The following is a 27673-nucleotide window of genomic DNA, read 5'->3' as shown; positions in this document are numbered from 1 at the left end:
AAATTCATCCCTCTTTCTGGAGGATAGTAATTCTCCTCCGCTTCTTCGTAAACAAAATCGAGGGGTATCCCTTCATCCTCGATCATCTCATGCGCCTGTACAGTCCTCGACTCTATCGAAGGGGATTAATAAAGCTTGCCCGCGGGGCCAGTAAGGCCCCATTCTCAAGTATAGATGAGGATCAGGACCGAGGCTGGTTGGGCCGATTCGTTTGAGTGAAGACCTCAGATTTAATCCCGGCTGAGGGCATGCCATTTTCCGAGAAATGGAACATGAAACGTAAGCATAACTTTGCCTTAAATATTTCGTTTATTGTTTTTTCTTTTTCCTCCCTTCTTATCGACGTTTTGTGGTGTAGTTGTTGCTCGAATGCTGAATGCAGTTCCTCAACTTAAGGAGTGAGTCGAGTAGCTAGTGTCACAGAAACCCTATTCCGAGCGCGTGTGGCACGAACTGTCAAAGGGCCGGTGGGAGGCCCGTTCCCATGATAAGTTTACTTTTCTGATTTAATAATATTTAATTTTTTCCTCGTGACATTAAGTTCTTATTAGTTCTGTTTTATTTTGCAGGTCTTCCCAAGGATGTTGCTATGAGGCCTCCATCCGATGACGAAGATGTGCCTCTCGAGTCCCCTACTCCGAGGCAAGGTGATGAGAAGAAAAGGAATAGGGCCCTGAGTTCTCTAAGCTCGGAAAAGAAGAAAACAAAAAGAAGTCTGGTGCGTAAACCTAAGGGTAGCACCAGTGCTCGGGCGCCCTCTTCGGACTCACTCCACCTGCTTAGGGATAAGTCAGAAGAAGAAGAAGAACACAACTCTGAATTGGTAGCGCGTGTACGGTCATGGCTCGAGGTACGAGGGGGCCCCAAACTGGTGAGAGCTGAAACTGAATTACCTCAACTCGGGGAGATCGATGAGGGAGCTTTGGCCAAAGCTTCCTACCTAGAAGGAGGCGAGACGGCTTTGCCTCGAGATAGGGATGCCGATAACGAGATCGTAGCCGGTTCTTCCCGGACAGCGGATAGTGCTCCGAAGGGCATACCCGGAGTGATAGACCTAACCGGTTCGCCATTATTTACTGAGTCTATGATTGCCGATGCTCATGCGCTGAAAGAATGACCCAACGAAGAGCCACAAAGGGCGGTAAACTCCTTTCAAAACTTCTTTGATTGCGTAGACTCTACCGCTACAGAGGACATCACCGGGTTGGGTGATATATCGGTGTCGAAGAAGAGTCCATCATCGGGGACAAGTTGACCTGCCTCGAGCCTGAAACTAGTCAACCGATTCCCAGCCCCGTGTTTGAATCCTGACCAGAAGAGGTTAATCGTTATGTCCATTCCGGAGGATGCCCGGGTTCCTTCTTTCCCCGTGGGGGTGGCCAGTTACTATCGGTGCTTGGTGACCGAAGAGGATCAGGCCAAGATGAACGAGGTGGAAGTGCCTTGTTTATTCAATGAAGCCCAAAATACATTAAATCGGGTAACCGGGAATAACTGAACTAGTACGAGGCCGAGATCCGAGGGCTCACTGAGAAAAGAGATGCTTACAAACTTCTCAGTAAGCAAAGAGAAGGGGAGGCTAAGGGCCTCCGGGCTGAGTTAGAGGTGGCTTGGAAAGAGCATTCTGACCTGGCTGAGAGGTAAGAAGAATTTTTGAAGTTAGTGACAACGAATCAGTCATGGTGACTAACGGTTCGAACCCGCAGGTCCAGCAGAAGATCGATAAGATCGGACAACTTCGGAAAGATGTAGATGCGGTAAAGGCTGAGGCCGAAGAATGGAAAAAGAACATGGACTGCCTGGCCTCAGAAAAAGAGACCACCCGGGCCTAACTGTCTTCGGCTGAAGTCCAGGTCCGAGGTATAAAGGAGAAGTCCTTGGTGCAGGCCAAGAAGATCGAGGAGCTCCAGTCCCAGTTGAATTCAGCTATCTCTGATCGAGAAAATCTTGCCACGGAGCTCGAAGCGGCCAAGTTGGAGGCCAAAGTAGTTAAGGCCAATGTCGATAAGATGATGGCCATTTATAAGGCCGATGCCGAGGCTGCTCAGGTTAGAGAAAAATACATCACCGAGTATGCTAAATGGCAATCTCGAAGGGAGGCTCTCGAGGAAATCCATGCTTGGTGTTTCGACCTATCAGCTGAGATCGAGAACGCCAAAAAGCTCGAAGCTGAGGCTAAAAGGTTGCCTTATCCTGAGGATGATAATGACACCGAGGGTTTTAGCGAGTCCAAAGGCGTGGAATATCCCGAGGGTGAAGACACTGCCCCCAATGAGGACCAAGACACTTAGGCCTTTAGATGTTTTTTTTTTGTTTTTTGCATTTTTGTTGAGGCCGTTTGGCCTTTGTAAAAAGAATTTTCTATAAATATATAAGGCTTTCTTTCCCTTTCACGGTTTTCGAATTTTTCCCTTTGCTTTATTGTTTATATTCACAAAGATCGAAATGCCTTAACACGTAATAATTAGGTTATGTTCGAAGATTCAAGAAAATATTGCCTTTACACTATTCTATTTTAAGGCATTTTGGGGGTTCGGTATTACGAGAAACTTCCTCCCAAAATAGTTGAGATTATAGTTCGCCGAGGGTAGCCGTTAGAACCGGTTATGAAAATTTGCTTTTCGAAGGCCTTGTTTTTATTACGGGTATCGGACGTCTCCGAGCCGTGTTAATATGGCCGTAGCCTTTTAACTTGGGCGTCGCCCAGTGGGCTTGCTTTCCCGAGTTATCCACGTGGCCTTTAAAATTTGGAGGTTGCCTAATAGATCTTATGCCCCCGAGGTCTAATAGCTTGGACCGTTCGAGTTTGTTTTAAGACGGCAATCCCCAAGAAAGAAAGTGATTGTTCGATCTCAGGTTAAAGCGGCCCTTGGGCTGGTTACCTTTAGGGATCGAAAGCAGGGAATTCCTTAAGAAATGTAAATAAGAAATTTTTAAAAGACAAGATAATTATAAGGAAGAAACTTCTCTTTATTCTTGTGTAAAGCAGTCGTACATGCTTTATGCTAGGGCTCGAGCAATCTATGCGGGCACGGTTCATTTGACCGTTTGGCCCTTACAATAAATCCTACCTATCGAGACCCTTCCATCACGAAGTAATTTCCTTGCTAAAGTCGATATCTAAAGGTAATGCTCCCCAGTATTCGAAGTTGATCATAGAGAGAAGCTTCAGATACTGTTAATGTGATCTTCGACACCGATTCGTGATCGGTCTTTGATTCTAAGTTAGCGATCCACTGTTGTCTCGTTAAAAACCTTGCCGAAAAATGTATTTGGGACAAAACCGGTTCAAGGGAAAAAGAGTGCAACGCGTGCTTTCAGACCTAAAACTTTGTACTGCTCCTTGTCGGTCACCTGCAAGTGCTAGTACAAAATATAAATAAAAGAAAATGAATGGGGTCGTACCTTAGCAGTAATATCGTTTTAGGTGAGTTATATTCCTATTGCTCGGTAGTTGTTCACCGTTCATCATTCCGAGCTTGTAGGATCCTTTTTCGGTGATTTCGACGATATGATATTGTCCTTCCTAGTTCGATCCCAACTTTCCCTCGTCTCGGGTTTTGGGTGTTCAGTGTGACCTTTCTTAGCACTAAGTCCCCAACATTGAAGTATCGAAGGTTGGACCTTCTGTTGTAATATCTCTCAATCCGTTGCTTTTGGACGGCCAGCCGGACAAGGGTGGCTTCGCATTTCATCCAACAGTTCCAAGCTCGTATTCATTGCCTCATCATTTGATTCCTTTAATGCATATAGGAATCTGATACTTGGCTCCGTATTAGAGCTTCGGTGCCGTAAACCAATGAGAATGGGGTGGCCCCGGTACTGTACTTTGAGGTCCATTCCCACTAGGGTGATAAGGTGTTGACAAGATCTGTTTGATCTTATGATCCTCGAGAAACTTGGTCACTTTGCTGCCGGTAAATTATTTCCTGTTGTCACATACGATTTCGGATGGCATTCCGAACCGACATATGATGTGGTCCCAAATGAAGTCGATGACTTCCTTCTCCCTGACCTTCTTGTAACCATGTGCTTTAACCCACTTAGAAAATTATCAATCATAAATAATATAAATTGAGCCTTACCGGGTGCCCATGGAAGAGGGCCAACAATGTCCATTCCCTACTTCATGAATGGCCATGGTGATAAAATCGAGTGGAGCAGCTCCCCGGGTTGATGGATCACCGGAACGTGTTTTCGGCATTCATCACATTTTAGAACGAACTCCTTTGCATCTTTTTCCATGTCGATCTAATAATAACCAGCTCTGATTATTTTTTGAACCAGCGATTTGGAGCTCGAGTGATTTCTACATATACCTTCATGGATTTCCCTCAAAACATACTCAGTATTGCCCAGCCCTAGACATATTGCAAGTGGGCCATCAAATGTTCTTCTAAACAACGTTCCGTCTTCGGACAGGCTAAATCAGGCTGCCTTTGTACGCAGGGCCCTCGACTCTTTTGGATCCGAGGGCAGTTTACCGGATTTGAGATATTCTACGTACTTATTCCTCCAGTCCCAAGTTACGCTCGTCGAGTTGATCTCGGCGTGGCCTTCTTTCATGACTGATCTCATAAGTTGTACGACTTCTCCCGAGTTGAACTCGTCGTCTTCGACCGATGACCCCAAGTTAGCAAGGGCATCAACCTCGTTGTTTTGATCTCGAGGTACATGTTGCAAAGTCCATTCTTTGAACCGATGTAATGTCACATGTAATTTGTCCAAGTATCTTTGCATTTGTTCCTCTCTGACCTTGAATTTTCCATTGACTTGGTTTACCACAAGGAAGGAGTCGTACTTGGCTTCAATTACTTCTGCCCCCAAGCTCTTGGCTAGTTCAAGGCCTGCAATCATGGCCTCATATTCGGCCTCGTTGTTAGTCAATTTCACAGTCTTAATAGATTGTCTAATTATATTACCTGTTTGTGGCTTTAATATGATGCCAAGTCCGGACCCTTTTGCGTTTGAGACGCCGTCCGTGAAGAGGGTCCAGATACCCAAGGAAGTTCCTGAGTTAATCAACAACTCTCTTTCGACCTTAGGTATTAGGGCCGGTGTAAAGTCGGCCACAAAGTCTGCTAAAATTTGAGACTTAATCGCAGTCCAAGGTCGATACGCAATATCGTATCCACTTATTTCTATGGCCCTTTAGCCAGTAGACCCGAGAGTTCGGGCTTATGCATAACCTTCCTCGATGGGTAAGTGGTTACGACATATATGGGATGACATTGGAAGTACAGTTTTAGTTTCCTAGAGTCTCTTAACAAAGCGAGCACCAATTTTTCCAGGTGAGAGTACCTATTTTCGGCCTCACCTAAGGTTCTACTATCATAGTAAATTGGAAAATGCATACCTTGATCTTTCCGAACTAGGACTCCACTTACCGCTATCTCTGAGACCTCCCAGTACAAGTACAGTTGTTCGTCCGCCTTCAGTGTGTGAAGTAGGGGTTGCCTCGATAAATAGCTTTTGAGTTCCTCCAAAGCTTGCTGGCATTCCGGGCTCCACAAAAAGTCATTCTTCTTTTTCAACAGTGCCAAGAATCGGTGGCTTTTGTATGATGACCTCGAAATAAATCGCCCCAGGGCGGCTATTCACTCGGTTAACCTTTGCACGTCCTTTACGTTGTCCACAACCGTGATATATTTGATGACTTTGATCTTATTAGGCTTTATCTCGATTCCCCGATTAGATACCATAAATCCGAGGAACTTACCCGACCCTACTTCAAACGCACATTTTTCTGGGTTCAACTTCATATTGTATTGCTTTAGTATACTGAATGTTTCCTGCAAATGTCTTAAATGGTCCTCTACTCGCAGGGAATTAACTAACATGTCGTCAATGTAAACCTCCATTGATTTTCCTATTTGTTTCTCGAACATTCTATTTACTAAGCGTTGGTATGTGGCACCAGTATTTTTTAATCGTAACGACATTACCTTATAAAAGTATGTGCCATACTTAGTGATGAAGGAAGTTTTTTCCTGATCACTCGGGTCCATCCATATTTGGTTGTACCCGGAATAGGCGTCGAGAAAACTTAGGGTCTCGTGGCTGGCTGTGGCATCTATCATACGGTCGATGTTGGTCAAAGGAAAAGAGTCTTTGGGGTATACTTAATTCAATTCTTTGTAGTCTACACACATTCTTAATTTATTCCCTTTTTTAGGGATTACCACTACGTTTGCTAACCAATCCGGATATTTGACCTCCCGAATAGACCCTATTTTAAGAAGTTTAGATACCTCATCCTTGATGAAAAAATGCTTGATATCGGATTGGGGTCTCCTATTTTGTTTAACTGGATGAAACTTTGGGTCCAGGCTCAGCTTGTAAGTGGTCTCGGACTGGGATACCTATCATATCGAGGTGGTACCAAGCAAAACAGTCTTCGTTAGTTGTAAGAAATTGAATGAGCTTTTCCCTGAGCTTGGAGATTAACCCCGTGCCCAGGTATACCTTTCGATCGGGCAAGTTTTCTTGTAATATGAGTTGTTCCAGTTCCTCGACCGTCGATTTAGTGGCGTTGAAATCATCAGGGGCTATAAAAGATCTGGGAATCCAATAATCATCATCCTCGACTTCCCCTTGTTTGTTCGAATCTGCCGAAGATGGTATCAGTGATTGCTATTTTGCCCCGTTTTTGACCACCTGGTTTGGGCACTTTGATGTTGAAACTGTAGATGCCAGTGTCACCTCTTCAACCGCGAATATTTCTTTTGCAGCCGGTTGTTCCTCGCAGACTGTTTCAACTCCGTCAGGTGTTGGGAATTTCAGTGCTTGGTGCAGCGTCGAAGGCACTGCCCTCATATTGTGGATCCATGCCCTTCCCAATAGAGCGTTATATCTCATGTCCCCTTTGATCACATAAAATTTGGTCTCCTGGATCATCCCGGCAGTGTTTACTGGTAATGTTATTTCGCCTTTAGTGGTCTCGCAATGCATGTTGAATTCATTTAGAACTCGAACTGCAAGCATGACTTGGTCTTGCAAAACGAGCTATTCTATGACCCTCGATCGAATGATGTTGGATGAGCTACTTGGATCAATTAACACATATTTAACCCGAATATTATTTATGAGTACAGATATTACTAGTGCATTATTGTGGGATTGCACGATCCCTTCCACATCTTCATCGTTGAAAGATAAAGTTCCTTCAGGTATGTAGTCTCGAATTCATTTCTCCCTAGTGATGGATACTTCGGTGCATTTAAACATCAGCCCATGTGGGATATCAACTCCTCTGATGATCATGTTAATGATGTGTTGAGGTTCTTCTTGTTATGCCTATTTGTTAGAATCCCTGTTCCTGAAATGATTATTGGCTCGATCGCTCAAGAACTTCCGAAGGTGCCCATTAATGAATAGACGAGCTAATTCCTCTATCGAGGCCATTTGGTATCTTTGATGCACCCGATAACCGATTCAATTGCGGCAACATCGACATTAAAGTTGTATTCCGATAGCCTTGGTGCGTCTTTAGATCCGTCGAGGCCATTTTTGGTCATAAGTCCCCGGCTACTTTGACCTCGGTCATTCCTCCTTCCATTTCCTATAGGGTTTCGATGGACCTACTACTTCTTTGATCTCCTTTATATTCTTGATACCTATCCCTATTTGGCCTCGGTTCACGATCATCTCTCTCTTGACTCTGTCGAATGTTATGACTGGATAAACAGACCCCGAAGGGGCCCCGAGTTGATCGTCTTCGACTCTGATTTTTGACTGATACTGGTTATGCACGTCGGCCCATGTAACACCCGGATATTCTATTAAGTTCTGCTTCAGCTACTGTGAAACCACCGAGCTTCGAATATTAAGTCCCTGAGTAAAAGCTTGAACAGCCCAATCATCAGCGACCGGTGGCAGGTCCATCTGTTCCATTTGAAATCGAGATACAAATTCTCAGAGTATTTCATTATCCTTTTTCCTCACTTTGAAGAGGTCCAATTTCCTGGTTTCGACCTTGATAGCCCCAGCGTGTGCTTTCACAAAAGAGTTTGCAAGCATAGTAAATGAGTCAATAGAATTAGGGGGTGAGTTGTGATACCATATCATGGTTCATTTTTGACAACGTTTCTCCAAATTTCTTCAGTAAGACGGACTCTATCTCATCATCCTCCAAGTCGTTTCCTTTGATAGCGCATGTGTATGAAGTGACGTGCTCGTTTGGGTCAGTCGTTCCATTGTACTTAGGAATCTCAGGCATGCGTAATTGTTTGGGGATCTGCTTCGGAGCCGCACTCGGAGGAAAGGGTTTTTATACGAACGCTATGGATTTCGAGTCTGACAGTAGTGTCCGGCCCCATCACGACCTTTATGAATTTCGGGTCGTGACACGTAGGTTGACCCCGTCTCCTTCAATGTTTTGTGTGTTCCGAGTTGCCAATTGGGCTCCACCACGAATGCTATTTTTGGGGTCGGTAGGCAAATTTGCATCGATAGCCACATACGAATTAGCATCAATCGGATCTACAATCGTAATTCCAGCGGGATCAGCATGCGGTATCTCGTTACCAGGCGCTATGTTGTTATTTTCACCTTGGTGACCGGACTTGTTGTCAACATGCGAGGTGCTGATTGAGAGTTTAACATTTTTGTATTTTAGCCTGGAATCAAAGACACTTTAAAGAACAAGTGAAAAATAGTGTGTGTTATGAAAATTTGTATCAAATAGCCACTATTATCCTTAGCCCCACGGTGGATGCCAAAATATTTACCCTCAAAATCGGATAACAATTGAATTTATAAGTGGTTTTAAGGATACGCAGATTAATTTGACACAAAGTGATAGATTGAACTATAAGTAAAGCAAACAATAATAAAGTAAATTTAAACCGTGTGATTTGAACAGTTGTAGCCTTGATAAATAGACCTCACTCGAATTGAATATGATCCAAATAATGTCAAATACAGAAGAACAGTAGCTTGAAGAAAGAAAATAATATTATAATACTTTTAGGATGCGTGTTGCCCCATGTTCCAAAGAATCAGACCCTCTTTATATAGTAGGGGAGTCCTACTTTAGGTACAATTCTAAAAAAGGTTAGAAATCTCGTGATTTGCTAATTAGTCGGTCTCTTGTTGATACGTGCCGAGATTCCTGCCGTGATATCCGACCGGTTGCGGATACATCGTCCTTCTGTTATTGGATCCGATAATGTTTCCTCGAGCTTGTTCGGAATCGGGATCAATTTCGGAGTCACGGGCTCAAAGATCTTGGAGACGTATGTTCTGATTTCATTCTTTGGTTCGATGGAACCTGTGATAGATCTTCAATCCATCACACTTTGGTTCCGATCCGTCATGCAATAGACGAGGCCGACTTCGGCCGTATATACCTGTGATGATCCAAAAGGTCATCTTATGTTTTAGAACTCAAATATGCGCTCTTAAATCTTTAAAATATCATTTTTACCCTACTCAACTTGCGTGCGCAGTCCGGGCAGGTTTTCGGAAAGCTTTTATGTTGAAAACTAATGAAAATAAGAATTTTGGCCATAAAAGTTGATTTTAGTTGACTTTGGTAAATATTTTTGGTAAACGTGCCCGGATCCGTATGTTAACGGTCCCAGTAGGTCCGTATCGAATTATGGGACCTGGGCGTATGCCCGGAATCGAATTCGAAGGTCCCTAGCTTGAGTTATGAATTTTTGATGAAAATTAAAAGTCTGAAAATTAATTATTTTTAACAATTGATTAATGTTTGGCATTATTAGTGCTGAGTCCGTATTCTGGTTTCGGTGCCCGGTACAGATTCATTATGATATTTAATACATGTCTGTGAAATTTGGAGAGAAACGGAGTTGGAGGGGGAGTCAGCCTTTTCTTCATCGCGAACGCGAGCAATGTTTCGCGAACGCGAAGACCAGGGAAGGGTAGCCTACGCGAACGCGAGCACTGCATCACGAACGCGAAGGCTTGGCAGCCCATACACTTTACAAACGCGACAGTGCTCTCGCGAACGCGATGAACACTGTCTCCCAGCACTTAACATAACCCAAAAACGAGATTTTAGCCAAAAACTCATTTTTCTCAAACCATTTTAAACCACTTTCTTTCAATTACCCATTACATTTCTTGAATTTTCAACCTAAAATCTAGAGTTTTCATGGTAGAATTAGCGGTTAGGGTAGAAACTAGGGATTTTGGAAATTTGGTTTGAGGTCTGATTCCAAAACTAATTATATATTCGGGCTCGGGGGTGAATGGGTAAAAGAATTTTGGTCCGAACCTCGGGTTTCGACCAAGAGGGCCTGGGGTCTATTTTTTGACTTTTTGAAGGAAAGTTTGTTAAATTTAATTTATGAAATATAATTAATTCCTTTACCAATATTTGATATTATGGAGTTATTTTTGAATAGATAGGAGTGGTTTGGAGGTGAATTCCAAAGGAAAAGCTGTGATTCAGAATTAGGTGGCCTTCGATGCGAGGTAAGTGTTGTGTCTAACTTTGGCTTGAGGTAATAGGTATTGTGTGAGTATTTTCTACGTGTTTTGTTGTTGAATACGACGTATAGTTGAGGTGACGAGCATCTATACGTTGTGATCGAGTCATAGTATGCGAATTCCATTTCTTGCAAATTGTAGTCTTAAATCTTGTTATCCATGCTTATTGTTGTTGTTGAAATATTGGGAGACTTGTATCCGGTTCCACCAAGGTCGATAAGATTGCGAATATTGACTCGAGGCCGAGATGTTAAATTATGAAATTAATCATTGATGAAATATTGATTTCTTGCGAAACTTGTCTCTATCCGTTGTTATTGATTATGTGAATTGTGAGGAAGAGTGTAAAGCATGAAGGGTGATGCCGTGCATAATTTAATTATATTGTGAGGAAGAGTGTAAAGCACGAAGGGTGATGCCGTACATAATTTAATTATATTGTGAGGAAGAGTGTAAAGCACGAAGGGTGATGCTGTGCATAATTTAATTATATTGTGAGGAAGTGTGTAAAGCACGAAGGGTGATGCCGTGCATGAATTATTTATATTGTGAGGAAGAGAGTAAAAGCACGAAGGGTGATGCCGTGCAGTTTTCTTTTGCTATTTTAATTGCTCAATTCGTTTAAGGGATTTTCTGTTTAATTCTGTCTTTTCATTATTCTCACTCTTAATGTTGTATTTCCCCATTGTATGTTCCCTTCCCATTATTTCTACGTTATTACTTTATTTACTATTGTTGCCACTAGCATGATTATACTGTTCAGGTTATATGTGGATGTCTTGTCCTAGCCTCGTCACTACTTCGCCGAGGTTAGGCTCGACACTTACCAGTACATGGAGTCGGTTGTACTGGTGCTGCACTCTGCACTTTCTGTGCAGATTTTGATACCGGCTCAGGTTGATCGAGATTTGCTACTGGTCCGCTGTCTGGAGACTCAACGTAGATCTGTCGGCATTCACAGACCTGGAAGTCCTCGTCTATCTTTTATGTCCTACTGTTTTCTTTTATTCAGATAATTGTATTTCTTTCAGACTATTACTTGTCATAAATTCTAGAATGCTCGTGAATGGTGACTCCAGATCCGGGTGGTAGTAGTAAATAAAATTTTTATGATATTCCGCACTTATTATATTCCATCTTAGTTAATTATTTTTAATTATTGAATGGAAATAAGAAATTGATTAATGATTCTCTAGCGTTGGCTTGCCTAGCAAGTGAAATGTTAGGCGCCATCACGGTCCCGTCGGTGAAAAATTTTGGGTCGTGACAGTTGGTATCAAAGCACTATGTTGCTTAGGTCTCACAATTCACGAGCAAGCTTAGTAGAGTCTGGAGGATCGGTACGGAGACGTTTGTGCTTATCTTCCAGGGGCTATGAAGTTTTGGAACAAGTTTCACTTCTATTCTTCTCTGTCGTGCGATTTTGCTTTCTCAATGCTGATTGAACTCTTCTACTCTTATTCTCTCGTAGATGGGGAGAACACGTACCGCTTCCTCAACTGAGCAGCAGCTAGAGCCTCCAGTTACAGTTCTTACGCGGGGTAGAGGTCGAGGGCGATGCCGTGCTAGAGGCCGAGGCAGGGGCAGGGCTCAGCCTAGGGCCCGAGCAGCAGCCCCAGCGGTGGAGCCTCAGATAGAGCTTGACGAGGAGGTTCCAGCCCAGACTATTCCTGCCGGACCAGCTCAGATTCCGGAGGGATTCATTGCCACCCCAGTACTTAAGGATGCTTTGGTCCGTTTGGTGGGCCTTATGGAGAGTGTGGCCCAGACTAGCGCATTTCCCATGGCACCAGCAGTCTCGCAGGCTGGAAGAGGAGCCCAGACTCCTACCACTCCCGCTCCGGAGCAGATAGCTCCCCAATATCAGGCTCCAGCAGCTCAGCCAATTGGATTAATTCTGTCGGTTATTGCGGTACAGGTCGAAGATGGGCCAGCTATGTCTTCTGAGTCCTTATGGAGATTAGACAGGTTTATCAAACTCTTTCCTGTTCACTTTAGCGGTGCTCCTTCAGAGGATCCCCAGGAGTATCTTGACAGCTATCACGAGGTTTTACGGAACATGGGTATAGTGGAGACCAATGGGGTCGATTTTGCTGCATTTCAAATGACTGGTTCCGCTAAGAAATGGTGGAGAGATTACTTATTGACCAGACTAGCTGGGTCGCCTGCTCTTACTTGGGACCAATTCTCTCAGCTCTTCATAGAGAAGTTTCTGCCTATCATATTGAGAGAGGAGCGTTGCCGTCAGTTCGAGCATCTCTAGTAGGGCAGTATGACTATTACTCAGTATGAGACTCGTTTTGTGGATTTGGCCTATCATGCTATTCTCCTGCTTCCCACCGAGAGAGAGGGTGATGAGGTTTATTGATGGACTTGTTAAGCCTATCAGATTGCAGATGGCTAAGGAGACTAGGAGTGAGATTTCTTTTCAGGCGGCTGCTAATGTCGCCAGACGAGTCGAACTGGTTCTTACTCAGGGAGGTCAGGGGTTTGACAAGAGACCTCGTCATTCCGGTGAGTTCAGTAGTGCCTCATCTAGAGGTAGGAGTACTTTTGGTAGAGACCATCCTCCCAGGCCGTTTTATTCAGCGCTTCAGGCATCCCACGGTGCCTCAGGTGGTCGTGGCCCTCAGATGCATTATTCCGACCAGCTAGCCTACCGTGTACCACCAGCTCCTATTAGTGCACCTCCACTCCAAAGTTTTCATGGTGGTTATTCAGGTTGACAGGGTCAGCAGTCATAACAGCCGAAGTTATGTTATACTTGTTGTGATCTGAGGCACATTGCTAGATTTTGCCCTTAGGCAATGGGCAGCTCACAGCATCAGAGTTCTCATGCCATGGTTCCGGCACCAGTTGCTGCACCACCTGCTCAGCCAGCCAGAGGTAGGGGTCAGGCAGCCAGAGGTAGAGGCCATACTGTTAGAGGTGGAGGTCAGGTCATAAGAGGTGGAGACCAGCCAGCTAGAGGTCATCCCAGGGACGTAGTTCAGGGTGGTGGGCCCCAGCCCCGGTGTTATGCTTTTCTAGTCAGGCCTGAGGCTGATTCATCTGACGTTGTTATCACATGTATTGTTTCAGTTTGCAGTATAGATGCTTCAGTTCTATTTGATCCGGGATATACTTACTCCTATGTGTCATCCTATTTCGCTTCCTATATGGTTGTGCCCCGTGATTCTTTGAGTGCTCCTGTGTATGTGTCCACACCAGTGGGAGATGCTATTGTTGTAGATCGTGTTTATCGTTCGTGTGTGGTCGCCATTGGGAGACTTGAGACTCGTGTAGATCTTATACTTCTCGACATGGTTGATTTTGATGTCATACTGGGTATGGATTGGCTGTCACCTTATCATGCTATGTTAGATTGTCACGCCAAGACAGTGACCTTAGCCTTGCAGGGGTTGCCTCCATTAGAGTGGAGAGAAAATCTTGGCCATTCTGCTAGCAAGGTTATCTCTTATGTGAAGGCTCGGCATATGGTCGAGAAGGGGTGTTTAGCTTATTTCACTTATGTCTGTGATTCTAGTGCGGAGGTTCCTTCCATAGATTCGGTGCCGCTTGTTCGTGAGTTTCCAGAGGTGTTTCCTACAGACCTGCCGGGGATGCCACCCGACAGGGATATTGATTTCTGCATTGATTTGGCTCCGGGCACTCAGGCTATTTTCATTCCGCCATATCGCATGGCCCCGCTAGAGTTGAAAGAATTGAAGGAGCAGTTGCAAGATTTGCTTGATAAGGGCTTCATTAGACCTAGTGTCTCGCCCTGGGGTGTACCTGTGTTGTTTGTGAAGAAGAAAGATGGATCGATGAGGATGTGTATAGATTATCGACAGATGAACAAAGTCACCATCAAGAACAAATATCCATTGCCGAGGATTGATGATTTATTTGATTAGCTTCAAGGTGCCAAGGTGTTTTCAAATATTGATTTGAGATCTGGCTACCATCAGTTAAGGATTAGGGCATTCGATGTTCCTAAGACAACTTTTCGGACTTGGTATGGGCATTATGAGTTTCTAGTGATGTCATTTGGGCTGACAAATGCCCCAGCAGCATTCATGGATTCGATGAACCGGGTGTTCAAACCCTACTTGAATTCCTTTATGGTTGTGTTTATTGATGATATCATGATCTACTCCCACAGTCGAGAGGAGCATGAGCAGCACCTTTGGATCGTTCTTTAGACTCTAAAAGATAGCCAATTATATGCTAAGTTCTCAAAATACAAGTTTTGGTTGAGTTCAGTTGCTTTCTTGGGTCACATTGTGTCAGCAGAGGGTGTTTAGGTAGATCCTAAGAATATTGAGGCAGTTCAGAACTGGCCTAGACCCACAGTTTCCTGTGTTTGGCGGGTTATTACCGTCGATTTGTGTAGGGGTTTTCATCCATAGCAACCCCGTTGACCAGATTGACCCAGAAGGGTGCCCCGTTCATGTGGTCAGGAAAGTATGAAGCGAGCTTTCAGAAGCTCAAGACTGCTTTGACTACGGCACCGGTATTGGTGTTACCCACAGGTTCAGGATCTTATACAGTATACTGTGACGCATCTTGTATTGGTCTGGGAGTGGTATTGATGCAGGGTGGCAAGGTTACTGCATATGCTTCACGGCAGCTGAAGGTTCAAGAGAAGAATTACCCTGTCCATGATCTAGAACTGGCAGCCATTGTTCACGCGCTAAAGATTTGGAGGCATTATCTTTACGGCGTGCCAAGTCAGGTATTCACTGATCATCGAAGCTTGCAGTCTTTGTTCAAGAAGAAGGAACTCAATTTGAGGCAGAGAAGGTGGTTGGAGCTATTGAAAGATTATGATATCACCATATTGTATCATCCCGGGAAGGCCAATGTGGTGGCCGAATGCTTTGAGTAGAAAATCAGCTAGTATGGGTAGCCTTGCATATATTCCAGTGGGTGAGAGACCGCTTGCATTGGATGTTCAGTCTTTGGCCAACCAGTTCGTGAGGTTGGATGTTTTTGAGCCCAGTCGTGTTCTAGCTTGTACAGTTGCTTGGTCATCTTTGTCTGAGCGCATCAGAGATCGGCAGGATGACGATCCTCATTTACTTGTCCTTAGAGACATAGTGTGGCACGGTGGTGCCAAGCAGGTTACTGTTGGATATGACGTAGTTTTGAGGATGCACGGTCGTATTTGTGTGCCTAATGTGGATGGACTTCGTGAGTTGATCCTTGAGGGGTCCCACAGTTCCCGGTATTCTATTCATCCGAGCGCCGCCAAGATGTATCAGGACTTAAGGCAGCATTATTGGTGGAGGCGAATGAATAAGGACATAGTTGCCTATGTAGCTCGGTGCCTAAATTACCAGTAGGTAAAGTGTGAGAATCAGAGACCTGGTGGTTTACTTCAGAGGTTAGATATTCCTGAGTGGAAGTGGTAGCGTATCACTATGGACTTTGTTGTTGGACTCCCATGGACTCAGAGGAAGTTCGATGCAGTTTGGGTCATTGTGGATAGGCTGACTAAGTCAGCGCACTTCATTCCTGTGGCGGTTACCTATTCCTCGGAGCGGTTAGCAGAGATTTATATTCGTGAGATTGTCTGTCTTCACAGGGTGCCCGTGTCTATCATTTCTGATTGAGGTACATACTTTACCTCGCACTTTTGGAGGGCAGTTCAGCGTGAGTTGGGTACGCGGGTTGAGTTGAGCACAACATTTCATCCTCAGACGGACGGGCAGTCCGAGCGTACTATTCAAATCATGGAAGATATGCTCCGCGCCTGTGTTATTGACTTTGGAGGTTCTTGGGATCAATTGTTTCCATTAGCGGAGTTTACCTACAATAACAGCTACTAGTCGAGCATTCAGATGGCTCCTTATGAGGAATTATATGGTAGGCGGTGTCGGTCGCCAGTTGGGTGGTTCGAGCCGGGAGAGGCTCGGTTGTTGGGCACAGACTTAGTACAGGATGCCTTGGATAAGGTCAAGATTATTCAGGATCGACTTCGCATAGCTCAGTCCAGGCAAAAGAGTTATGCCGACCGTAGAGTTCGTGATGTTGCATTCATGGTCGAAGAGAGAGTGTTACTTCGGGTATCACCCATGAAGGGTGTAATGAGGTTCGGAAAGAAGGGAAAGCTGAGCCCTAGGTATATCGGGCCATTTGAGATCCTCGAGAGAGTGGGGGAGGTAGCTTATAGACTTGCGTTGCCTCCAGGGTTGTCCTCAGTTCATCCGGTATTCCATGTGTCTATGCTCCGGAAATATCATGGTGACCCGTCCCACGTGTTAGATTTCAGCTCCGTCCAGTTGGACAAGGATTTGACTTACGAGGAGGAGCCGGTGGCCATTCTAGCCCGGCAAGTTCGCCAGTTGAGATCAAAGAGTTACCCTTCAGTTCGAGTGCAGTGGAGAGGTCAGCCTATTGAGGCATCTACTTGGGAGTCTGAGTCCGATATGTAGAGTAGATATCCCCACCTTTTCACCAGCACAGGTACTTTCTATGTCCGTTCGAGAATGAACGGTTATTTTAGAGGTGGAGAATGTGATGACCCAAAGGTCATCTTATGTTTTAGAACTCAAATCTGCGCTCTTAAGCCTTAAAAATCTCATTTTTACCCTCCTCGATTTGCGTGCGCAGTCCGGGCAGGTTTCCAGAAAGCTTTTATGTTGAAAACTAATAAAAATAAGAATTTTTACCTTAAAAGTTGATTTTAGTTGATTTCGGTCAACATTTTTGGTAAACGGTTCCGGATCCGTGTGTTGATGGTCCTGGTGGGTCCGTATCGAATTATGAGACCTGGACGTATGCTCGGAATCGAATTCGGAGGTCCATAGCTTGAGTTATGAATTTTTGATGAAAAATAATTATTTTTCAGAATTGATTGATGTTTGGCATTGTTAGTGCTGGGTCCGTATTCTAGTTCCGGAGCTCGGTACAAGTTTATTATGATATTTAAGACTTGTCTATGAAATTTGGGGATAAACGGAGTTGGTTTGACGTGATTCGGACGTCCAGTTGAGAAAATAAAAATTTTAAAGTGTTCTTGAGAATTTTATTAGATTTGGTGCTAAATTCGGAGTTCTAGGTGTTATTTTGGCGATTTGATCACGCGAGCAAGTTCGTATGATATGTTTAGACTTGTGTGCATGTTTGGTTTGGAGCCCCGAGGGCTCGGGTGAGTGTCGGATAGGCCACAGGATGTTTTGGACTTTGGAAATCTGGTTTTTCTGCAGAGTCTGTGTTCTGGCATGTCCTTCTTCGCATTCGCGAAGGTACTCTCGCGAACGCGAAGAGTAAACTAGGCAGCTGAGGATTTCTTCTTCGCGAATGTGAAGGCTTGGTCGCGAACGCGAAGCGATGGGGGCGTTACCCTTCGCGAACGCGACAAAACCATCGCGAACTCGTAGTGTTAGGCACTGGGGAGGGGGAGTTAGCCTTTTCTTCATCGCGAACGCGAGAAATGTCTCGCGGACGCGAAGACCAGGGAAGTGTAGCCTATGCGAACGCGAGCACTGCCTCGTGAACGTGAAGGCTTGGCAGTCCATACACTTTGCGAACGCGATGAACACTATCGCCCAGCACTTAACAAAATCCAAAAACGGGATTTTAACCAAAAACTCATTTTTCTTAAAAACCAAACGGTGAGAGGCGATTTTTCAAGAGTCATTTCTTCCCCAAACTGTTGGTAAGTGATTCTAAACCATTTTATTTCAATTACCCATTATATTTCTTGAATTTTCAACCTAAAATCTAGAGTTTTCATAGTAGAATTAAAGGTTAGGGTAGAAACTAGGGATTTCGGGAATTTGGAGATTTAGACCTCAATTTGAGGTCGGATTCCAAAACTAATTACATATTCGGGCTCGGAGGTGAATGCGTAAAAAGATTTTGGTCCGAACCTCGGGTTTCAACCAAGCGGACCCGGGGTTGATTTTTCGACTTTTTGGAGGAAAGTTTGTGAAATTTAATTTATGAAATATAATTAATTCCTTTAGAAATATTTGATATTATTGAATCATTTTTGAATAGATACGAGTGGTTTGGAGGTGAATTCCAAAGGAAAAGCTGTGATTGAGAATTAAGTGGCCTTTGGAGCGAGGTAAGTATTGTGTCTAACTTTGGCTTGAGGGAATAGGTATTGTGTGAGTATTTTCTACGTGTTTTGTTGTTGAATACAACGTATAGTTGAGGTGACGAGCATCTATACATTGTGGTCGAGTCATAGTATGCGAGTTAAATTTTATTTCTTGCAAATTGTAGTCTTAAATCTTGTTATTTATGCTTATTGTTATTGTTGAAATGTTGGGAGACTTGTATCCGGTTTCACCAAGGTCAATAAGATTGTGAATATGATTCGAGGTCGAGATGTTAAATTGTGAAAGTAATCATTGATGAAATATTGATTTCTTGTGACACTTCTCTCTATCCGTTGTTATTGACTCTGTGAATTGTGAGGAAGAGTGTAAAGCACAAAGGGTGATGGCGTGCATAATTTAATTATATTGTGAGGAAGAGTGTAAAGCACGAAGGGTGATGACGTGCATAATTTAATTATATTGTGAATAAGAGTGTAATGCAAGAAGGGTGATGCCATGCATGAATTATTTATATTGTGAGGAAGAGAGTAAAAGCACGAAGGGTGATGACATGGAATAAAAGCACGAAGGGTGATGCCGTGCAGTTTTCCTTTGCTGTTTTAATTGCTCAATTCGTTTAAGGGATTTTCTGTTTAAATCTGTCTTTTCTTTATTCTCAATCTTTATGTTGTATTTCCCCATTGTATGTTCCCTTCCCATTATTTCTGCGTTATTATTTTATTTACTGTTATTGCCACTAGCATGATTATATTGTTCAGGTTATATGTGGGTGTCTTATCCTAGCCTCGTCACTACTTCGCCGAGGTTAGGCTCGACACTTACCAGTACACGGGGTCGGTTGTACTGATGATGCACTCGGCACTTTCGATGCATATTTTGATACCGGCTCAGATTGATCGAAATTTGCTACTGGTCCGTTGTTCGGAGACTCAACGTAGATCTGGCGGCGTTCACAGACCTTGAAGTCCCCGTCTATCTTTTATGTCCTACTGTTTTCTTTCATTGAGACAGTTGTATTTCTTTCAGACTATTACTTGTCGTAAATTCTATAATGCTCGGGAATGGTGACTCCAGATCCGGGTGGTAGTAGTTAATAAAAAATTTATGACATTCCACACTTATTATATTTCATCTTAGTTAATTATTTTTAATTACTGAATGGAAATAAGAAACTGGTTAATGATTCTCTAACGTTGGCTTGCCTAGCAAGTGAAATGTTAGGCGCCATCACGGTCCCATCGGTGGGAAATTTCGGGTCGTGACAACACCAACCTTCCCCCATTCCCCATCCCCACCATCCCCAACAACCCACCCCCACACCCATCCCACCCCAACCCCAACCCACCCTCACCCATCCCTACCTACCCCCACCCTAACAGTACTTTCTTTTCATGTTATAGATAAAGTATTTTTTTTCATTTCAACAAAAGAGTATTTTCTTTTCACGATAAAAAAAGTATTTTTTTTTATTTTAACTAAAAAAGTACTTTCTTTTCATGATGTAAAAAAAATATTTTCTTTCATTTCAACCAAAAAAAAGAGTGTTTCTTTTTAGTTATGGAGCACAAATTTCAACGTTGTTTTTGCGTAAATAAGTAAAGCAACACATTAGTTCCTTTGGGTTTGTGTGAATTTTTAGAAGAATAATGCAATTCTTAAAAGAAAATAGAGTCATGAAAATGATGGGTATTTGGGGGGGGGGGGGAAGCAGGGAATAGCATAAAATATTATTTTCTTAAAAAATATTTCCTACTCTCTAATCAAACACTAGAAAATATTTTCCGAAAAAAAAATTTCATTCACCAACCAAACAAGGAAAAATAAGTGATAAAACCACTCATTTTCCATGAAAACATTTTCCTTCGTACCAAACACACCCAAAATCTTTATTAGTACTGTTTCCTTTTTTTTTTCCCTTCCTTTTTTCGGTTATTTTCGAGGTCTTCTTTTCCATGACGAAACTTTCTTTTGTAGTTTGATCCAATTTTAGAAAATATAAATTGAAGAAAAGAATTTGCACGTCTTTTCTCTTCTCTTACGATCAACAATAACAAAACTTTTAAGTTTCTCTACTTGCTAACACCTTGAGTTTATGAGTAAATTTCATGAGTGGTCATTGAACTTTGTGTTTATTATTTAAAAATCACTTTTATTTCTTTTGTTACATAAAATTCATTCAACTTTGTGTTCATTACCAAAAATTATTTTTCTTTCTTTTGTTACACAAAAATCATTTGACTATGCTCTAGTTATCACAAAAATCACTTTGACCGGATTTTACAAATCTTTCACCTGGAAAGTTTATTATGCCCTTGATATTATAAATCATCCCATTTATGTAATACCTTCTATATTATATGTTATATAATATACTTTTACCCAAGTATTTTACTTATAATTAAAATAACTTGGAATTATTTTATTTATTATTTTTATAATATATCTGTACATTTAATTTTTTCTTAACGTTAATTTTCAAGATATATATATAACATTATTATTAAATTTATCAGTAATATTACCGTGAATAAACCTCAAGTCCACGTTCTTAACCATGCTTAATGAAATATTTTTAATGATCATCCAAGCCATACTCATTAATTCAATAAATAAAATTTTCATATTTAGCACAATGACACATCATATTAATACTTTCAAATAAATAATATTAACAGATAAAGCTTTAAAAATCTTAATATTAAACACAATTATCTTTGAATTTTTTTAAATATGTATCCTACTATAAAACAACTATCATTTGTTAAGCAAATCTGTATGGTTTTTATATTTAAAATAAGATTAAATATGATTAAATAAATTGAGTGCCATGAAAAAAATTAAATGTATAGATATATTATAAAAATAATAAATAAAATAATTTAAAGTTATTTTAATTATAAGTAAAATATCTAGTTAAAAATATATTATATAGTATATAATATAGAAAGTATTACATAAATGAGAGGATATATAATGTCAAGGTTATAATAGACTTTTCAAGTAAAAGTATTATAAAATCTGGTCAAGGTGACTTTTGTGATAAATAGAGCAAAGTAAAATAATTTTGTGTAACAAAAGAAAGAAAAGTGACTTTTAAGTAATGAACACAAAGTTGAATGATTTTTACGTAACAAAAAGAAGAAAAATGACTTTTACGTAATGAACAAAAAGTTGAATGATCATCCATAAAATTTACTCTGAGTTTATGAACTATCTACCTTTTTTTTTTAAAATGAAAGTTTTCCAATTTGAAAAAAACTTGACTTCAAGAGAGCGAGAGAATCTTTTTTTCGTCTTCCAACTTAATGTGCCTAACCATGACATAATAAAGCAATTTGAGTTGCCGTTGATCTCCTTGTTTGGCCTTTTCCAATGTCATTGGTCATGGAAAAGGAAAAAAATCAAGGTAAAAGGCTATTGCAATTAAGTAGGTTAATTAAGTAGGAAAAAAAATCATAACATGAGATCAAATTCCAAACATCGAGTTTGTTATTCATAACATGAATATTCTCTCTAAGTATAGCTGAAAGTATTAAAGTAGAGCCAATTCCAAAAATCTTGATGCGGATCTGAAGATATATTTAAGCTTCTAATTAGTCAACAGAGAATTATGCACCCGGACTCCAAGAAGAAACATAGATATTGTTGTTGAGATGAAGGATTATTTGGTATCTGGCCTAAGCACAAAGTTTGATTTGGACTCGTTTATTTATTGTGTAGTTGACGCAATTGTAAAGTCTGAAAATGATAGGATCTAGGGAGTGCAAATATACTAATGTGAAATGTTCCCAAAACATTAAGGGGGATTTGCATCTATACCCAGTTTTTGGGTCACCTTTTAACTTATACCCGCTTTGCAAAAAAAATTACAAGCGTACCAACTTTTCGCGTAACTTCAGACATACGGGTCTGAAGTAACAAAAAATTATGTCTGAAGTTTGAACTTTAGAATGTTTTGCCTCAAGTGTAGCAATACTTCAGATATTTTTGCCTGAAGTTTGGCCTGACTTGCAAAGACAATCACGCAAACTTCAGTTCATTGTGCAATGGCAAACTTCAGTTCAATAAACTACAACATGTTTTGGCTGAAGTTTTTGTTTTGTAATTGCTGAATTTCAGCATTCCAGGAGCTGAAGTTTTTATTTTGTAATTGCTGAACTTCAGCATTCTAGGAGCTGAAGTTTGTTTTGTAATTGCTCAACTTCAGCATTCTAAGAGCTGAAGTTTGTTTTGTAATTGCTGAACTTCAACATTCCAGGAGCTGAAATTTTTATTTATATTTGCTGAACTTCAGCATTCTTAGAGCTGAAGTTCTAAACAACAATGAATTTAATAGATCATAATTAGCAGCGATTGATGTTGTTCTTTTCAAAGATTAAAAAATGAAAAATATTTTCGACATGAAAACAAGTTACTACAGATAAATTAGAACCAAAAACCAATGTGCCTGTAAAGCTAAAATATCTAAGAGGTTAAATTATTGTGAATAAGACCAAACTGAACATAATGGGACAAGCAGATATATATGAATCATCAGGCTAGAATGCATAATAGTATCTCAAGTTTCAACATTCATAAAACGAAGGAGGAGGAGAAACATGCCTGAAGTTGTTTAAAAAGTGGGTACAAGTTAAAACTTTTTTTAAAAGTGGGTATAGGTTAAATGAGGGCGACCAAATAAAGCGCCCTGTGCAATTTTTACTTTGTAAAAGAATGTGTGGTACAATTAATTTTTTCATCTTGGCAATTCATAAATGAAAGTCGATTTTCTCTCTCGTCTTTCTCTTCTGTTCTTCTTCAAACCCTAATATTTCTATACTGCAATTCCACGATTCTTGTATATTTTTATGGTATCAGAGCTAAGGATGTGAAAGGTCTCGTCATTCTCATTCGTTTGATGCTACCCTTCACCATTTTCGGTCAAGTTTTGTGTTTTGTCGGTGCGACGATTTTGTCGTAAAATTCACTTTTTGTGTGTGAATCCTCTTTCACTTCCTGTGCAATCGGACGACTTCTGATTAAGTGTAGAGGCGATCTCTCAAATTTTAATTTTTGCCGCTGATTTTTTTGAAGATTTTCGAGCTAGGGTTTGGTCTGTGCCTGAGTTGTTTTCGTCTTCAGAAACTGATTATGTTTCCGGTTTGAAGGTTGTAGCTTCTTTCATTGCTGAATAAGGGGGAAAACTCTGATCTATTCTTCTCATAAATAATTTTGTGCTAGACTCCTTGTTATTGTGACCATAGCGTGTTGTATTCCTATATGCATTTGATCTAGGTTGCTTATTCTTCTATGTGTTAAGTATTGAATATGACGAGAGCCGATAATTATGTTTCCTCCAATTCTGTATTTTTCCCGATCCTTCTATTCCATTACATCTGCACTCTTCTGATATTCCCTGGTAATTCTACTGTCTGTTCCTTTATCTGGTTATGGGGGTTGGAAGAGGAGTATGTGCGTTTCTCTGTCACCAAAGAACAAGATTGCTTTCATTGATGGAACCTACCCTAAGCCACCTGATAATTCCCTACAACTTCAACAATGGAACATATGTAATTACATGGTAGTATCATGGATAACCAGTTCTCTATCCCCAACCATTACTGAGTGTGTGCAATATTCTGAAATGGCTGAGAGTATATGGAGGCTGTTGAAAGTAGATATGGTGTTGTGAATAGAACTAAGGTTTTTGAGATCAAAAATAAACTTGTCTTTACCTTTTAGAGTTCATCAGATATAACATCATATTTTAACAAACTTAAAAAATTATGGGATGAATTAAAGATGATGCATAAGAAACATTCAAATTCTTGTGTTTGTCCTGCTAAATTTGGTACTGAAAAGGAAGAAAAAGAAGATAAATCGGTAATAAGATAAAGTGTACCAATTCCTTATGGGGCTAAATGAAACATATTTGAGTGTAAGAAGCTACCTTTAATGATGAATCCATTACCTTCTTGTCATGACCCAAAATCCTAACCTATCGTGATGGCGTCAATCTCAGTACTAGAAAAGCCGACAACATCAATAACCTACGATTTTCTTTAAGTTTGAAAACATAATGTTTAATACAATACCAAAAATCTAGCAAATTTCGATACAAACACTCCCAAAACTTGGTGTCATTGAGTACATGAGTATCTATACATTACAAGTCTGGAAAACGTGGTCTATAATAATTTGAGACCAAATCTCAACTTCCGAACCTGCCGGTCTAAAATAGCCACCGACTCCACATCATAAGTCAAATTACCGTCCAACTGCACTGTACTGAAATCCAAAATATGAGACGGATCCCCGACATACTTTCGGAGCATGGATACATGGAACACTGGATGAACACCGGATAGACTAGGTGGCAAAGCAAGTTCATAAGCCACTTCTCCAATTTTCTTTAAGTATCTCCAAAGGCCCAATATACCGAGAGCTCAACTTGCCCTTTTTTCCGAACCCCAACACACCCTTCATGGGTGAAATCTTGAGCAGAACCTTTTCCCCAACCATGTAAGCAACATCACGGACCTTCCGGTCAGCATAACTCTTCTGTCTAGACTGCGCCATGCGACGCCGCTCCTGAATCAATTTAACTTTCTCCAAAGCATCCTGAACCAAATCAGTACCCAATAGCCTAGCCTCACTTGGCTCAAACCAACCCACCGAAGACCGACACCGCCTCCCATATAAAGCCTCATACAGAGCCATCTGAATGCTCGATTGGTAGCTCTTATTGTAAGCAAACTTTGCCAGTAGCAAAAATTTATCCCAAGAACCTCCAAAATCAATGACACAAGCGCGTAGCATATCCTCCAATATTTGAATAGTGCACTCGGACTGTCCGTCCGTCTGAGGGTGAAATGTTGTACTTACCTGAACCTGTGTACCTTATTCTCACTGCACTGCTCTCCAAAACTGTGATGTAAACTGCGTGCCCCGATCTGAAATGATGGACATTGGCACACCGTGTAGACGAACAATCTCGCAGATATAAATCTCAGCCAACCGCTCCAAAGAATAAGTAGTACCAACTGGAATGAAATGTGCGGACTTGGTCAACCAATCTACAATCACCCAAACAACATCAAAATTTCTCAAAGTCCGTGGAAGTTCAACTACAAAATCCATGGTAATACGCTCCCACTTTCACTCCGGAACTGGGAAAGGAAGTCTCAATTTCTACGGTGCACGCCCACACGCCCATTACCTAGCATGTGTGTCACCTCCAAACAATTCACATAACACGTATAATCAGGGTTCATACCCTCAGCTCCAAGATTTGAGATGTTACTTACCTCGAATAAGCCGAATCCAATGTCGAGCAAGATAAACAATGCTCCAGAAATTCCATTCTGCGCGTATCAACTTCTGAACGGCTCGAACCTAGTCACAATTAATTTGAATCAGTCAACACAAATTATAGGAATTAATTCCATATCAAAATACTAATGTTTCCACAAAATCCAAAATTACACTCAAAAATCGCCCGTGGGGCCCACATCTCGGAACCCAACAAAGGTTACAAAATATGAACGCCCATTTAACTACGAGTCCAACCATATAAATTTTACCAAATTCCGACATCAACTCGACCCACAAATCTTCAAATTAAACCAAGAGGTTTTTTCTAAATTTTCCAACTTAATTCACCAATTAAATGTTAAAAACAACCATGGATTCAGGTGATTTGACCAATATTGAGTTAAGAATACTTACCCATTATTTTTCTTGAAAATATCTCGAAAAGCGCCTCTTCCCGAGATCCAAATCGTAAAAAATAGAAAATGGGACGAAGTCCCATTTGCAGAACTTAAAGTTTATGTCCAGGCTTTTCTTCTTCGCCAACGCGGCCCTTCTCTTGCGTTCACGAAGCACAAAAATGTACTGCCATCAAATTCCTTTTCGCGTTCGCGAGATAGCGCACGCGAACACAATGCACACTGAGCTTGACCTTCGTGAACGCGAAGCATGATCTCACCTGCCTCATCAATAACCCTTCGCGAACGCGTGGCTCCTCCGTGAACGCGAAATCTAGAATTTTCCATGCCAAGTTTTCCCTTCGCTGATGCGATCTTCCAGTCGCGAACGCGTAGCCTTACCTTCTTACATTGTGTGAACATGAAGCCCCTGTCGCGAACGCGTCGCACAAAAATAGTACCCAACAGATCCTTCTTCGCGAACGCGTGAACACCTTCGCGTTCGCGAAGAACAAAACCACGCACCATACATCAGCTGTAGCAAAACAAGGAAAAAATGGTCTGAAACCACTCCGAATCACACCCGAGGCCCTCGGGACCTCAACCAAATATACCAACAAGTCCCAAAACATCATACGAATTTAATCGAAACCTCAAATCACATCAAACAATGCTAAAACCATGAATCATACCCCAATTCAATCTTAACGAAATTAAGAAATTCCAACTTCTACATTCGATGCCGAAACCTATCAAATCAAGTTTAATTGACCTCAAATTTTGCGTACAAGTCATAAATGACATAACGAAGCTATTCCAATTTCCAGAATCGGATTCTGACCCTGATATCAAAAAGTCAACTCCCCGGTCAAACTTCCAAACTTAAATTTCTATTGTAGCCATTTCAAGCCTAATTTAACTACGGACTTCCAAATAATTTTTTGGACACGCTCCTAAGTCCAAAATCACCATACAGAGCTATTGGAATTATCAAAATTCTATTCCGGGGTCATTTACACATAAATCAACATCCGGTCAACTATTTCGACTTAAGATTTAAACCTTAGAACTAAGTGTTCCAATTTATTTCAAAACCTCACCGGACCCGAACCAATTTCCCCGGCAAGTCACATAACAACTGTAAAACATAAATTGAGCAGTAAATGGGTGAACGGGGTTGTAATACTCAAAACGACCGGTACAACACAACATAATTGAAGATCATCACTTTAACCTTAGTCCGTAAAACTGAGAACCCAATTTCTAACATTTAGAATTTCTTACAAGACGTGAATCTCATATCTACACAATGTATAAGTCTGAACAGGTTGTATCAACCATAACCATAACCCCGGATATAATCACATAACACACTACACAACTCGCATACTCGCAACACCATTTCCGATCACAGTAACTACTCAAAACCAACTTGATACTAGTATTAAACCCCATATCAAACAAAACCTC

Source organism: Nicotiana tabacum, chromosome 23, assembly GCF_000715075.1.
Source record: "Nicotiana tabacum cultivar K326 chromosome 23, ASM71507v2, whole genome shotgun sequence".
Lineage (NCBI taxonomy): Eukaryota > Viridiplantae > Streptophyta > Magnoliopsida > Solanales > Solanaceae > Nicotiana > Nicotiana tabacum.
Note: the sequence above shows the minus strand (reverse complement) of the source record.